At 44.9% G+C, this 12,193-nt stretch overlaps 3 non-coding genes across 3 annotated transcripts; all 3 read right to left on the bottom strand.

Annotated features, from left to right (window-relative positions):
* Window positions 1-866: 866 nt before the first annotated feature.
* Window positions 867-948, bottom strand: trnas-aga (transfer RNA serine (anticodon AGA)). The gene has a single exon. It is a non-coding gene; the product is annotated as a tRNA-Ser (tRNA).
* A 7,951-nt stretch (window positions 949-8,899) lies between these two features.
* trnas-aga (transfer RNA serine (anticodon AGA)) lies at window positions 8,900-8,981 on the bottom strand. The gene has a single exon. It is a non-coding gene; the product is annotated as a tRNA-Ser (tRNA).
* A 2,667-nt stretch (window positions 8,982-11,648) lies between these two features.
* On the bottom strand, window positions 11,649-11,730 carry trnas-aga (transfer RNA serine (anticodon AGA)). Its single transcript has one exon. It is a non-coding gene; the product is annotated as a tRNA-Ser (tRNA).
* Window positions 11,731-12,193: the final 463 nt, after the last annotated feature.

Here is a 12,193-nt window from a genome sequence, read left to right as displayed (position 1 = left end):
GGGGTCTGGTGGTGGAAGCTCCTGGGGTCTGGTGGTGATGCTGCTGGGGTCTGGTGGAAGCTCCTGGGGTCTGGTGGTGGAAGCTCCTGAGGTCTGGTGGTGGAAGCTCCTGGGGTCTGGTGGTGGAAGCTCCTGGGGTCTGGTGGTGATGCTGCTGGGGTATGGTGGTGGAGCTAGTGGGGTCTGGTGTTGGAAGCTCCTGGGGTCTGGTGGTGGAGCTAGTGGGGTCTGGATGTTAATGCTGCTGGGGTTTGGTGGTGGAGCTAGTGACTTACATGTTTTGAAAAAGGCGGGCATGACGAAAAGATCCTGTAAAAAATCTCTGTAATATGTTTCTTTTTTTCCTGTAAAGTTGGACATTTGAAAGATTAGGTAAATGGGGAATGACTGGCTTTTAATCAGTTGTGGAACTGCAACGAAATTCATTTCTGCATAAGACCCAATGCGAGAAAGAGATGGTCGACCTTCCTGTGCCGAGCACCAAGAAGAGGATTAGAGGGGTTTTACAAGTCCAAATAATATTATTGCAGTAATACATGTTTCCCCCCAGTTTCGAACAGGGGACCTTTCGCGTGTTAGGCAAACGTGATAACCACTACACTACAGAAACTTGCATGCTTTGAAAATGGCGGGCGTAACGAAAAAAAAATCCTATCTTCAAATCATTCATGTTAGAAATAAATGTGTGATTTCATATAAGTTGTCCTGGTGCGGTAAAATTAAAAATCATCCATCGGTATTACCATGCTGGGTAGAAAATATTAAATGTACCACAAGGGAAGCCAACTGATTACTTTTGAAAGACAGTACTGGATATGATTAATAACTGCAAATTAGGCTGTCGTCTTGCACATTCAAACATTACTCGTTGTTGGCAGGATTCGAACCTGCGCGGGGAATCCCCAATGGATTTCTAGTCCATCGCCTTAACCACTCGGCCACAACAACCTGTCAGCTGTGTGTATGTGTGTGTGTGTGTGTGTGTGTGTGTGTGAATCTTCAGAAATAGACAATTTAGAGTCTTTATTTTAAAATGGTTGGTTTTACTTTATTTTAAAATGGTTGGTTTTACTTCATTAGGTTGAGACATATTTTCATCCTCATTTTGATTAAATGCATTTTCATCAACAGTCAGTGCAGTATGTTCATAGATCATACATCCACTTTCTTGTTTCCAAAAAGCTCTGGATAGATTTCAGTTAATCTCTCACATCTCATGTATGAGAGGATCTCTTAAGTAGCAGAGGATGGTTTCGATCCATCGACCTCTGGGTTATGGGCCCAGCACGCTTCCGCTGCGCCACTCTGCTGTATAACCAGGATGTGACTCCGCCACACAGTGGGGGGGAGGGGGGTAGGGGACTTAAAAGCGGGTCCCCTGGTTCGGACGGTGAGCCGGGTCTCTGGGTGAGCCGGGTTGTTGAGGTTGTTGAGTTGTTGTTGGGGTCTGGTGGTGGAAGCTCCTGAGGTGTGGTGGTGATGCTGCTGGGGTCTGGTGGTGCAGCTAGTGGGGTCTGGTGGTGGAAGCTCCTGGGGTCTGGTGATGGAAGCTCCTGGGGTCAGGTGATGGAAGCTCCTTGGGTCTGGTGATGGAAATTCCTGGGGTCTGGTGGTGGAAGCTCCTGGGGTCTGGTGGTGATGCTCCTGGGGTCTGGTGGTGATGCTGCTTGGGTCTGGTGGTGGAGCTAGTGGTGTCTGGTGGTGGAAGCTCCTGAGGTGTGGTGGTGATGCTGCTGTCGTCTGGTGGTGGAGCTAGTGGTGTCTGGTGGTGGAAGCTCCTGGGGTCAAAGTCCAGAGTGCTAACCATTACACCATGGAACCCTGTTCAGCTTTTATTGTGTTTTTATTGTGGTCCTGAAACCAGAACATGAGTAAAAAACAATATGCGCTTGAGCATCTGACAGAGTGCTGTCCATGGTGCTAGGAGCGTCTGGGTGTTTATGGTACCAGGGCCCTGGTCCTCCAGGCCCAAGGGCTGGCTCTTTCACTCCAGTGGCCGGTCGGTGGGGGGCTTAAAAGCGGGTCCCCGGGTTCGGACGGTGAGCCGGGTCTTTGGGTGGCTCCAGGTGAGCCGGGTTTTTGAGGTTGTTGAGTTGTTGTTAGGGTTTGGTGGTGGAAGCTCCTGAGGTGTGGTGGGGATGCTGCTGGGGTCTGGTGGTGCAGCTAGAGGGGTCTGGTGGTGGAAGCTCCTGGGGTCTGGTGATGGAAGCTCCTGGGGTGTGGTGGTGGAAGCTCCTGGGTTCTGGTGGTGATGCTGCTGGGGTCTGGTGCTGATGCTGCTGGGGTCTGGTGGTGGAAGCTCCTGGGGTCTGGTGGTGGAAGCTCCTGAGGTCTGGTGGTGGAAGCTCCTGGGGTCTGGTGGTGGAAGCTCCTGGGGTCTGGTGGTGGAAGCTCCTGGGGTCTGGTGGTGGAAGCTCCTGGGGTCTGGTGCTGATGCTGCTGGGGTCTGGTGGTGGAGCTAGTGGGGTCTGGTGTTGGAAGCTCCTGGGGTCTGGTGGTGGAGCTAGTAGGGTCTGGTGGTGGATGGGGTCTGGTGGTGATGCTGCTGGGGTCTGGTGGTGGAGCTAGTGGGGTCTTGTGGTGGATGGGGTCTGGTGGTAATGCTGCTGGGGTCTGGTGGTGGAGCTAGTAGGGTCTGGTGGTGGATGGGGTCTGGTGGTAATGCTGCTGGGGTCTGGTGGTGGAGCTAGTGGGGTCTGGTGGTGATGCTGCTGGGGTCTGGTGGAAGCTCCTGGGGTCTGGTGGTGGAAGCTCCTGAGGTCTGGTGGTGGAAGCTCCTGGGGTCTGGTGGTGGAAGCTCCTGGGGTCTGGTGGTGATGCTGCTGGGGTATGGTGGTGGAGCTAGTGGGGTCTGGTGTTGGAAGCTCCTGGGGTCTGGTGGTGGAGCTAGTGGGGTCTGGTGTTAATGCTGCTGGGGTTTGGTGGTGGAGCTAGTGACTTACATGTTTTGAAAAAGGCGGGCATGACGAAAAGATCCTGTAAAAAATCTCTGTAATATGTTTCTTTTTTTCCTGTAAAGTTGGACATTTGAAAGATTAGGTAAATGGGGAATGACTGGCTTTTAATCAGTTGCCATCAAGATGGCCACATCTGAGTGAGCATCTGTTGCAGACTCCAGATTGCTGCATTAATTTGGGCTGCTTAAACCTCTTTAAAACCCTCACCAAAGTGCACAGATATAAGGTTATCGACTAGATTTGTTTACTGTCGTTTTAGCCATTGTTAAGCCCTACTGTGGAGTTACCTGGTCTCCTGTAGTGAGGGAATTGTTTGTACAGCGGCATGGCGGAGAAGGTCGACCTCTATTCAATCTGGCAAGCCATTCAACAAGTCAAAGTTGATATGACGGCTCATTTTGACAGTAAAATTGAGACCATCCAAACTGGTCTGATCAACATTCAGGGATCATTATCAACAATGTGTGAACAAATATCGGAGGTCCAACAGCGTGTGAGCGCTAATGAAGACAACCTCAGTGATTTGACAAAACGAGTGCAAGTGCTGGAAAAAGAGAACATCTACCTGAGGGATAAAGCCGAGGAAGCCGAGAACAGAAGCCGGTCGTCCAACCTGCGGTTCATCGGTATTCCAGAGCATAAAGAAGGGGGAGACGTGATCGCCTTCATGAGCCAGCTGATTCTTCAACTTCTGGGAAAAGACAACTTTTCAGCGGCACCGGTCATTGAAAGAGCCCATCGCACTCCCACCTTCAGCTCCAACACCAGCTCCGCTCCTCCCCGACCCATCCTGGTCAAGTTTCTGCAGTTCCAGGACAAAGTGAAGATTTTACGGCTGGCCAGGATGAAAGGTGAGCTCATCCATATGGGTGCGCGTATCCATGTGTATCCTGATTTCAGCGCTGGGTTAGTGAAGAAACGGCGGCAGTTTGACGCTGTCAAAAAGTCTCTCCGTGCCGCGGACATGAAGTACTCTCTGATGTATCCTGCCAAGTTGAGAGTGATGGTGGAGGGAAAGCCAAAATTCTTCAGTTCTCCTAAAGAGGCTGAGTCCTTCTTCCATCATCTTTCCTCCCCGTCCTCGTCATCCTCCTCCCCTGGATGAAGTTGTGAGTAGCGTTGCCATGTCCTGAAGTTGCCAGCTTCGCAACTTATTCCGCTTGAGGGATGACTTCTTTTTTTATTTTTTCTCTCTACTTTTAGTTCTTTCCTTCTCTCTTTTTCTTTCTCTCTCTCGCTCTCTCTCCCCGCTCTCTCCCAGACTATTATTGACTTTTGAGACTGTCATTTGGGGTAACCCGGAGTCAGATATGGCTCGACCATAGACATATATGGGCTCGACTATGTGTTTGCCGTAAACAGACACTGAAAACTCCGTAAAGAAAGAAGCACTCAAAGCACGCAAAGTTAAAACTGTTGCAAAGACTGTGAAACTAAGGGTGCTTGAACGTTACTGGACAGGGGCGGAGCCACCATTGTAAAGTTATGAGGGAGTAATATAATAACATAATAGAACATTAAATGCAATAGGCTACAATTTGAGTTGGGGGGGGGGGGGGGGGGGTTAATTGTGCCAAGTGATTATTTGAATAAATTGAAAAAAAGAAAAAAAGGGAAGGCGCTTTTGTTTTGTATTGTTGGAAATGTGTTATGTCTGACTTTGTTATTGAGCTTATAGCCTAGTTTAAAACTGCATGATCTTAACAAGCTCAGTTAGCTGGTTTTTGTGTGTGAGCATGCTCATAGAGGTATGCTGATGCATGTGTGCATTCAGATGCAGCATAAATGTTTTTGTTCTGTTTAAAAAAAAAGGGAGAGAAAAGAAAAAAAAAAGGGTCCTTTTTTTAATTTATTTTATAGTATAAAAGTGCCCTCTTATTTGTAATTTTTTCTTTCACCTATTAGTTAGGCAGCAATCTGAGTCTGCGGTAGATAGCTCAGCTATCCTGCCTCTCGTCTTTATGTGGTTGTGTGTGAGTCTTTATGTGTCTATGTGTGTATCTGTGTGTTTTGTTTGTCTGTCTGTCTGTCCAATGTGTTGCTCTTGCTCCTCACCCAATATCACTGACTACTTCCCTGTTGATCTACTTCTGGAATTTGTTGTCCATGTCTGGCGTTGATTGTGACCACTCAGCTTCATCTGATGATGAGGTAGATGGGGAAACGTCCACAAGTGTTGATTGTGATAGTTTGGAACTGGAAACTTTCATTTACACGGATTATAAACAGCAAAGTATGGTGAATGAAATTGATCCTGATAATAACTTTTTTGCGAATATAAGTAATGATTGTAAGTACTATACGGATATGAAATTTAATAGAATGATTAATACTGAAAACAAAATTTCATTTATCCATTTTAACAGCAGAAGTCTGTATACAAATTATAGTTCCATTAAAGAATACTTAGAGCATTTTGATTCACCATTTAATGTAATTGCCATGTCTGAGACCTGGTTAAATACTGAAAAAGGTACAGAATTCAATATGTGTGGTTACGAAATGTTTTACACAAACAGACAACACAAAAAAGGAGGGGGTGTCGCACTCTATATTAACAAAAACTTTGACTGTAAAATCATAGAAAACATGTCACTGGCTGTGGATGAGGTATTTGAATGTGTAACAGTTGAAATTCAATTGAAAAGAAGAAAGAATATTATTATAAGCTGTATCTATAGGGCCCCGGGTTCAAATATTGATCTATTCAAAGAGTGGATGGAGAAAATGTTTTCTGTAATTAACCAAAAGGATTTGTTCATATGTGGGGATTTTAATATTGACCTTTTAAATGCTAAGAAGCATAAACCAACAGAGGAATTTGTTGATGTAATGTTTAGCATGTGTTTGTTCCCAAAAATCACCAGACCAAGCAGAATAACGTCACACAGTGCTACCTTAATAGATAACATCTTCACTAACATTTTGGATAACAATACTGTGAGTGGACTATTACTTAACGATACTAGTGATCACCTTCCAGTTTTTGTAGTGTATGATATCAAGTATAGATGGGTAAAGAACCTAGACAGATGCAAATATATAAGAGTTAAAACAGAAGAATCAATCAATGCATTGAAAACTGACCTAATTACTCAAAACTGGGAATTAATATATCAAGAAAATGACTGTGATAAAGCGTATGACTTATTTCTTGAAACTTTAAAAAAATTGTATGACAGAAATTGTCCGATTAAAAAATATGTCAAGAAACAAAAGTATGTAAATCCATGGTTAACAAAAGGACTAATAAATGCTTGCAAAAAGAAAAATCTTCTATATAGAAAATTCATCAAAGTTAGAACTAAAGATGCTGAAGCCAAATATAAAATATATAAAAATAAATTAATTAATATCATTAGGAATTGTAAAAAGGATTACTATACTACATTACTTGAAAATAATAAAAGCAATATCAAGGGTTTATGGAAGGTGCTCAATACAATTATTAGAAACGGATCAAAGGAGGAGAACTATCCAGATTATTTTGTAGATAAAGACAAGACTATTAGGAACATGGACGATGTGGTGGATGGTTTTAATAAATTCTTTGTTGGGATTGGACCGGAGTTGGCACAAAAGATTATCGAAAGGGTTCCAATGGAAAATGAAAAACTAGACTACCTAATAGATCGAAATCCAGGTTCAATGTTCCTTAATCCTGTTGATGAAAATGAAATTATGGAAATCATTAGGAGCTGTAGCAATAAAACATCAACAGATCTTCATGGGATTGACAGGGCAATAGTGAAAAAGGTCATAGATGGAATTTTAAAACCTTTCACGCACATCTGTAATCTGTCCTTCCAGTCAGGAAAATTCCCAAATTCAATGAAAACTGCGAAAGTAATACCATTGTTTAAATCTGGGGACAGCCATCTATTTACAAACTACAGACCAGTCTCCCTATTGCCGCAATTCTCCAAGTTACTGGAGAAGCTATTTGCTGCCAGATTAAATAGCTTTGTAGAGAAGCATAATTTGTTATCGGATAGTCAGTATGGGTTCAGAAAAAACAGATCTACTTCACATGCACTTATTGATTTAATAGAAGAAATAACCACACATTTAGACAAAGGGAGGTTCACCATTGGAGTTTTTATTGATTTGAAAAAAGCTTTTGACACCATAGATCATGATATTTTGTTAAAAAAGATGGAGAGATATGGCACTAGGGGGACTGTTTTGAACTGGCTGAGAAGCTATCTAGGTAACAGGAAACAGTCTGTCCAAATCGGCAATCATATTTCCTCAGAAAGAAATATCACTTGTGGTGTGCCTCAAGGGTCAATATTGGGGCCTTTACTCTTTATTTTGTACATAAATGACATCTGTAAAGTTTCAAAAGTTATGAAATTTGTACTTTTCGCCGATGATACCAACATGATTTGTTCTGGTGAGGGCTTGCAGCAGCTTTTACAAGAAATCACGCAGGAAATGAATAAATTGAAAGACTGGTTTGATTATAACAAATTGTCACTTAATCTAGAAAAAACAAAACTAATTTTATTTGGCAGACGTAAAGTTGACATTCCAGTGCAAATAATAATAGATAATATAAGTATCGAAAGAGTGAATCATATCACATTTCTTGGCGTGATAATTGATAAAAAGATTTGCTGGAAAACTCACATTGGCTATGTATGTTCCAAGATTGCAAAGAGTGTGGGTGTTATGAGGCGATCTAGGTTCATACTTAACCAACAGTCTCTACTTATTTTATATTATTCTTTTGTTTTGCCATATTTGAGTTACTGTGTGGAAGTCTGGGGTAATGCATATAAAACCAACCTGTTGCCTCTATATATATTACAAAAAAGAGCCATACGAACAGTTTTCAATGTCAGGTTCAATGATCACACTAATTTACTTTTTCTTAAGGCCTCTGCGTTAAAATTTTTTGATTTGGTCAAATTGAAAACTGCATTAATCATGTACAAAGCTAAAAACTATCTTCTGCCAAGTTTAATTCAAAAATTATTTTATGACAGGGAAGGTGGTAAAAGGTATGACTTAAGAGGAAAACTTAAATTACAACAACAAAGTGTAAGATCAACTCTTAAGAGTATGTGTGTTTCTGTTGGAGGGGTTATTCTGTGGAACAGCCTTGAAGATGAAATTAAACTTAGTCAAAGTGTCAGTCAATTTAAAAGCAAGTACAGAAAAGCAGTCTTTGAATTGTATAAAAGGGAAGAAGAGAGAAACTGATGTAAAGAAATGAAATGATTGAGGGGAAGAGGGTTTAAGGGAGTAACTTTGTGTTATGGTTGTCTTTGTTATATGTGTGTTGGCGGGGGATGGAAATGAATAAGCTTTGCTTCTGCCATCCCCTTTTCAAACAGTGTTTGTTTTTGTTTTGTTATAGTGTCTGTTGTTGGTATTGTTGTTTGTTCTGTTCAATGGTGTCCTGTAACTTTCTGTTCTTGTTTTGTAGTACAAGAGTTGTGGTTTTGTTGGTTTGAAATAAATAAAATGATATTGTGGAACTGCAACGAAATTCATTTCTGCATAAGACCCAATGCGAGAAAGAGATGGTCGACCTTCCTGTGCCGAGCACCAAGAAGAGGATTAGAGGGGTTTTCCAAGTCCAAATAATATTATTGCAGTAATACATGTTTGCCCCCAGTTTCGAACAGGGGACCTTTCGCGTGTTAGGCAAACTTGATAACCACTACACTACAGAAACTTGCATGCTTTGAAAATGGCGGGCGTAACGAAAAAAAAATCCTATCTTCAAATCATTCATGTTAGAAATAAATGTGTGATTTCATATAAGTTGTCCTGGTGCGGTAAAATTAAAAATCATCCATCGGTATTACCATGCTGGGTAGAAAATACAAAATGTACCACAAGGGAAGCCAACTGATTACTTTTGAAAGACAGTACTGGATATGCTTAATAACTGCAAATTAGGCTGTCGTCTTGCACATTCAAACATTACTCGTTGTTGGCAGGATTCGAACCTGCGCGGGGAATCCCCAATGGATTTCTAGTCCATCGCCTTAACCACTCGGCCACAACAACCTGTCAGCTGTGTGTATGTGTGTGTGTGTGTGTGTGTGTGTGTGTGTGTGTGAATCTTCAGAAATAGACAATTTAGAGTCTTTATTTTAAAATGGTTGGTTTTACTTTATTAGGTTGAGACATATTTTCATCCTCATTTTGATTAAATGCATTTTCATCAACAGTCAGTGCAGTATGTTCATAGATCATACATCCACTTTCTTGTTTCCAAAAAGCTCTGGATAGATTTCAGTTAATCTCTCACATCTCATGTATGAGAGGATCTCTTAAGTAGCAGAGGATGGTTTCGATCCATCGACCTCTGGGTTATGGGCCCAGCACGCTTCCGCTGCGCCACTCTGCTGTATAACCAGGATGTGACTCCGCCACAAAGTGGGGGGGAGGGGGGTAGGGGACTTAAAAGCGGGTCCCCTGGTTCGGACGGTGAGCCGGGTCTCTGGGTGGCTCCAGGTGAGCCGGGTTGTTGAGGTTGTTGAGTTGTTGTTGGGGTCTGGTGGTGGAAGCTCCTGAGGTGTGGTGGTGATGCTGCTGGGGTCTGGTGGTGCAGCTAGTGGGGTCTGGTGGTGGAAGCTCCTGGGGTCTGGTGATGGAAGCTCCTGGGGTCAGGTGATGGAAGCTCCTTGGGTCTGGTGATGGAAATTCCTGGGGTCTGGTGGTGGAAGCTCCTGAGGTGTGGTGGTGATGCTGCTGTCGTCTGGTGGTGGAGCTAGTGGTGTCTGGTGGTGGAAGCTCCTGGGGTCAAAGTCCAGAGTGCTAACCATTACACCATGGAACCCTGTTCAGCTTTTATTGTGTTTTTATTGTGGTCCTGAAACCAGAACATGAGTAAAAAACAATATGCGCTTGAGCATCTGACAGAGTGCTGTCCATGGTGCTAGGAGCGTCTGGGTGTTTATGGTACCAGGGCCCTGGTCCTCCAGGCCCAAGGGCTGGCTCTTTCACTCCAGTGGCCGGTCGGTGGGGGGCTTAAAAGCGGGTCCCCGGGTTCGGACGGTGAGCCGGGTCTTTGGGTGGCTCCAGGTGAGCCGGGTTTTTGAGGTTGTTGAGTTGTTGTTAGGGTTTGGTGGTGGAAGCTCCTGAGGTGTGGTGGGGATGCTGCTGGGGTCTGGTGGTGCAGCTAGAGGGGTCTGGTGGTGGAAGCTCCTGGGGTCTGGTGATGGAAGCTCCTGGGGTGTGGTGGTTGAAGCTCCTGGGTTCTGGTGGTGATGCTGCTGGGGTCTGGTGCTGATGCTGCTGGGGTCTGGTGGTGGAAGCTCCTGGGGTCTGGTGGTGGAAGCTCCTGAGGTCTGGTGGTGGAAGCTCCTGGGGTCTGGTGGTGGAAGCTCCTGGGGTCTGGTGGTGGAAGCTCCTGGGGTCTGGTGGTGGAAGCTCCTGGGGTCTGGTGCTGATGCTGCTGGGGTCTGGTGGTGGAGCTAGTGGGGTCTGGTGTTGGAAGCTCCTGGGGTCTGGTGGTGGAGCTAGTAGGGTCTGGTGGTGGATGGGGTCTGGTGGTGATGCTGCTGGGGTCTGGTGGTGGAGCTAGTGGGGTCTTGTGGTGGATGGGGTCTGGTGGTAATGCTGCTGGGGTCTGGTGGTGGAGCTAGTAGGGTCTGGTGGTGGATGGGGTCTGGTGGTAATGCTGCTGGGGTCTGGTGGTGGAGCTAGTGGGGTCTGGTGGTGATGCTGCTGCGGTCTGGTGGAAGCTCCTGGGGTCTGGTGGTGGAAGCTCCTGAGGTCTGGTGGTGGAAGCTCCTGGGGTCTGGTGGTGGAAGCTCCTGGGGTCTGGTGGTGGAAGCTCCTGGGGTCTGGTGGTGATGCTGCTGGGGTCTGGTGGAAGCTCCTGGGGTCTGGTGGTGGAAGCTCCTGAGGTCTGGTGGTGGAAGCTCCTGGGGTCTGGTGGTGGAAGCTCCTGAGGTCTGGTGGTGGAAGCTCCTGGGGTCTGGTGGTGGAAGCTCCTGGGGTCTGGTGGTGATGCTGCTGGGGTATGGTGGTGGAGCTAGTGGGGTCTGGTGTTGGAAACTCCTGGGGTCTGGTGGTGGAGCTAGTGGGGTCTGGTGTTAATGCTGCTGGGGTTTGGTGGTGGAGCTAGTGACTTACATGTTTTGAAAAAGGCGGGCATGACGAAAAGATCCTGTAAAAAATCTCTGTAATATGTTTCTTTTTTTCCTGTAAAGTTGGACATTTGAAAGATTAGGTAAATGGGGAATGACTGGCTTTTAATCAGTTGTGGAACTGCAACGAAATTCATTTCTGCATAAGACCCAATGCGAGAAAGAGATGGTCGACCTTCCTGTGCCGAGCACCAAGAAGAGGATTAGAGGGGTTTTACAAGTCCAAATAATATTATTGCAGTAATACATGTTTGCCCCCAGTTTCAAACAGGGGACCTTTCGCGTGTTAGGCAAACTTGATAACCACTACACTACAGAAACTTGCATGCTTTGAAAATGGCGGGCGTAATGAAAAAAAAATCCTATCTTCAAATCATTCATGTTAGAAATAAATGTGTGATTTCATATAAGTTGTCCTGGTGCGGTAAAATTAAAAATCATCCATCGGTATTACCATGCTGGGTAGAAAATACAAAATGTACCACAAGGGAAGCCAACTGATTACTTTTGAAAGACAGTACTGGATATGATTAATAACTGCAAATTAGGCTGTCATCTTGCACATTCAAACATTACTCGTTGTTGGCGGGATTCGAACCTGCGCGGGGAATCCCCAATGGATTTCTAGTCCATCGCCTTAACCACTCGGCCACAACAACCTGTCAGCTGTGTGTATGTGTGTGTGTGTGTGTGTGTGTGTGTGTGTGTGAATCTTCAGAAATAGACAATTTAGAGTCTTTATTTTAAAATGGTTGGTTTTACTTTATTTTAAAATGGTTGGTTTTACTTTATTAGGTTGAGACATATTTTCATCCTCATTTTGATTAAATGCATTTTCATCAACAGTCGGTGCAGTATGTTCATAGATCATACATCCACTTTCTTGTTTCCAAAAAGCTCTGGATAGATTTCAGTTAATCTCTCACATCTCATGTATGAGAGGATCTCTTAAGTAGCAGAGGATGGTTTCGATCCATCGACCTCTGGGTTATGGGCCCAGCACGCTTCCGCTGCGCCACTCTGCTGTATAACCAGGATGTGACTCCGCCACACAGTGGGGGGGAGGGGGGTAGGGCTCTTAAAAGCGGGTCCCCTGGTTCGGACGGTGAGCCGGGTCTCTGG

The sequence above is a fragment of the Cololabis saira genome, unplaced genomic scaffold, assembly GCF_033807715.1.
Source record: "Cololabis saira isolate AMF1-May2022 unplaced genomic scaffold, fColSai1.1 scf032, whole genome shotgun sequence".
NCBI classification, from domain to species: Eukaryota; Metazoa; Chordata; class Actinopteri; order Beloniformes; family Belonidae; genus Cololabis; species Cololabis saira.
This window is presented reverse-complemented; position numbering and strand designations above follow the sequence as displayed.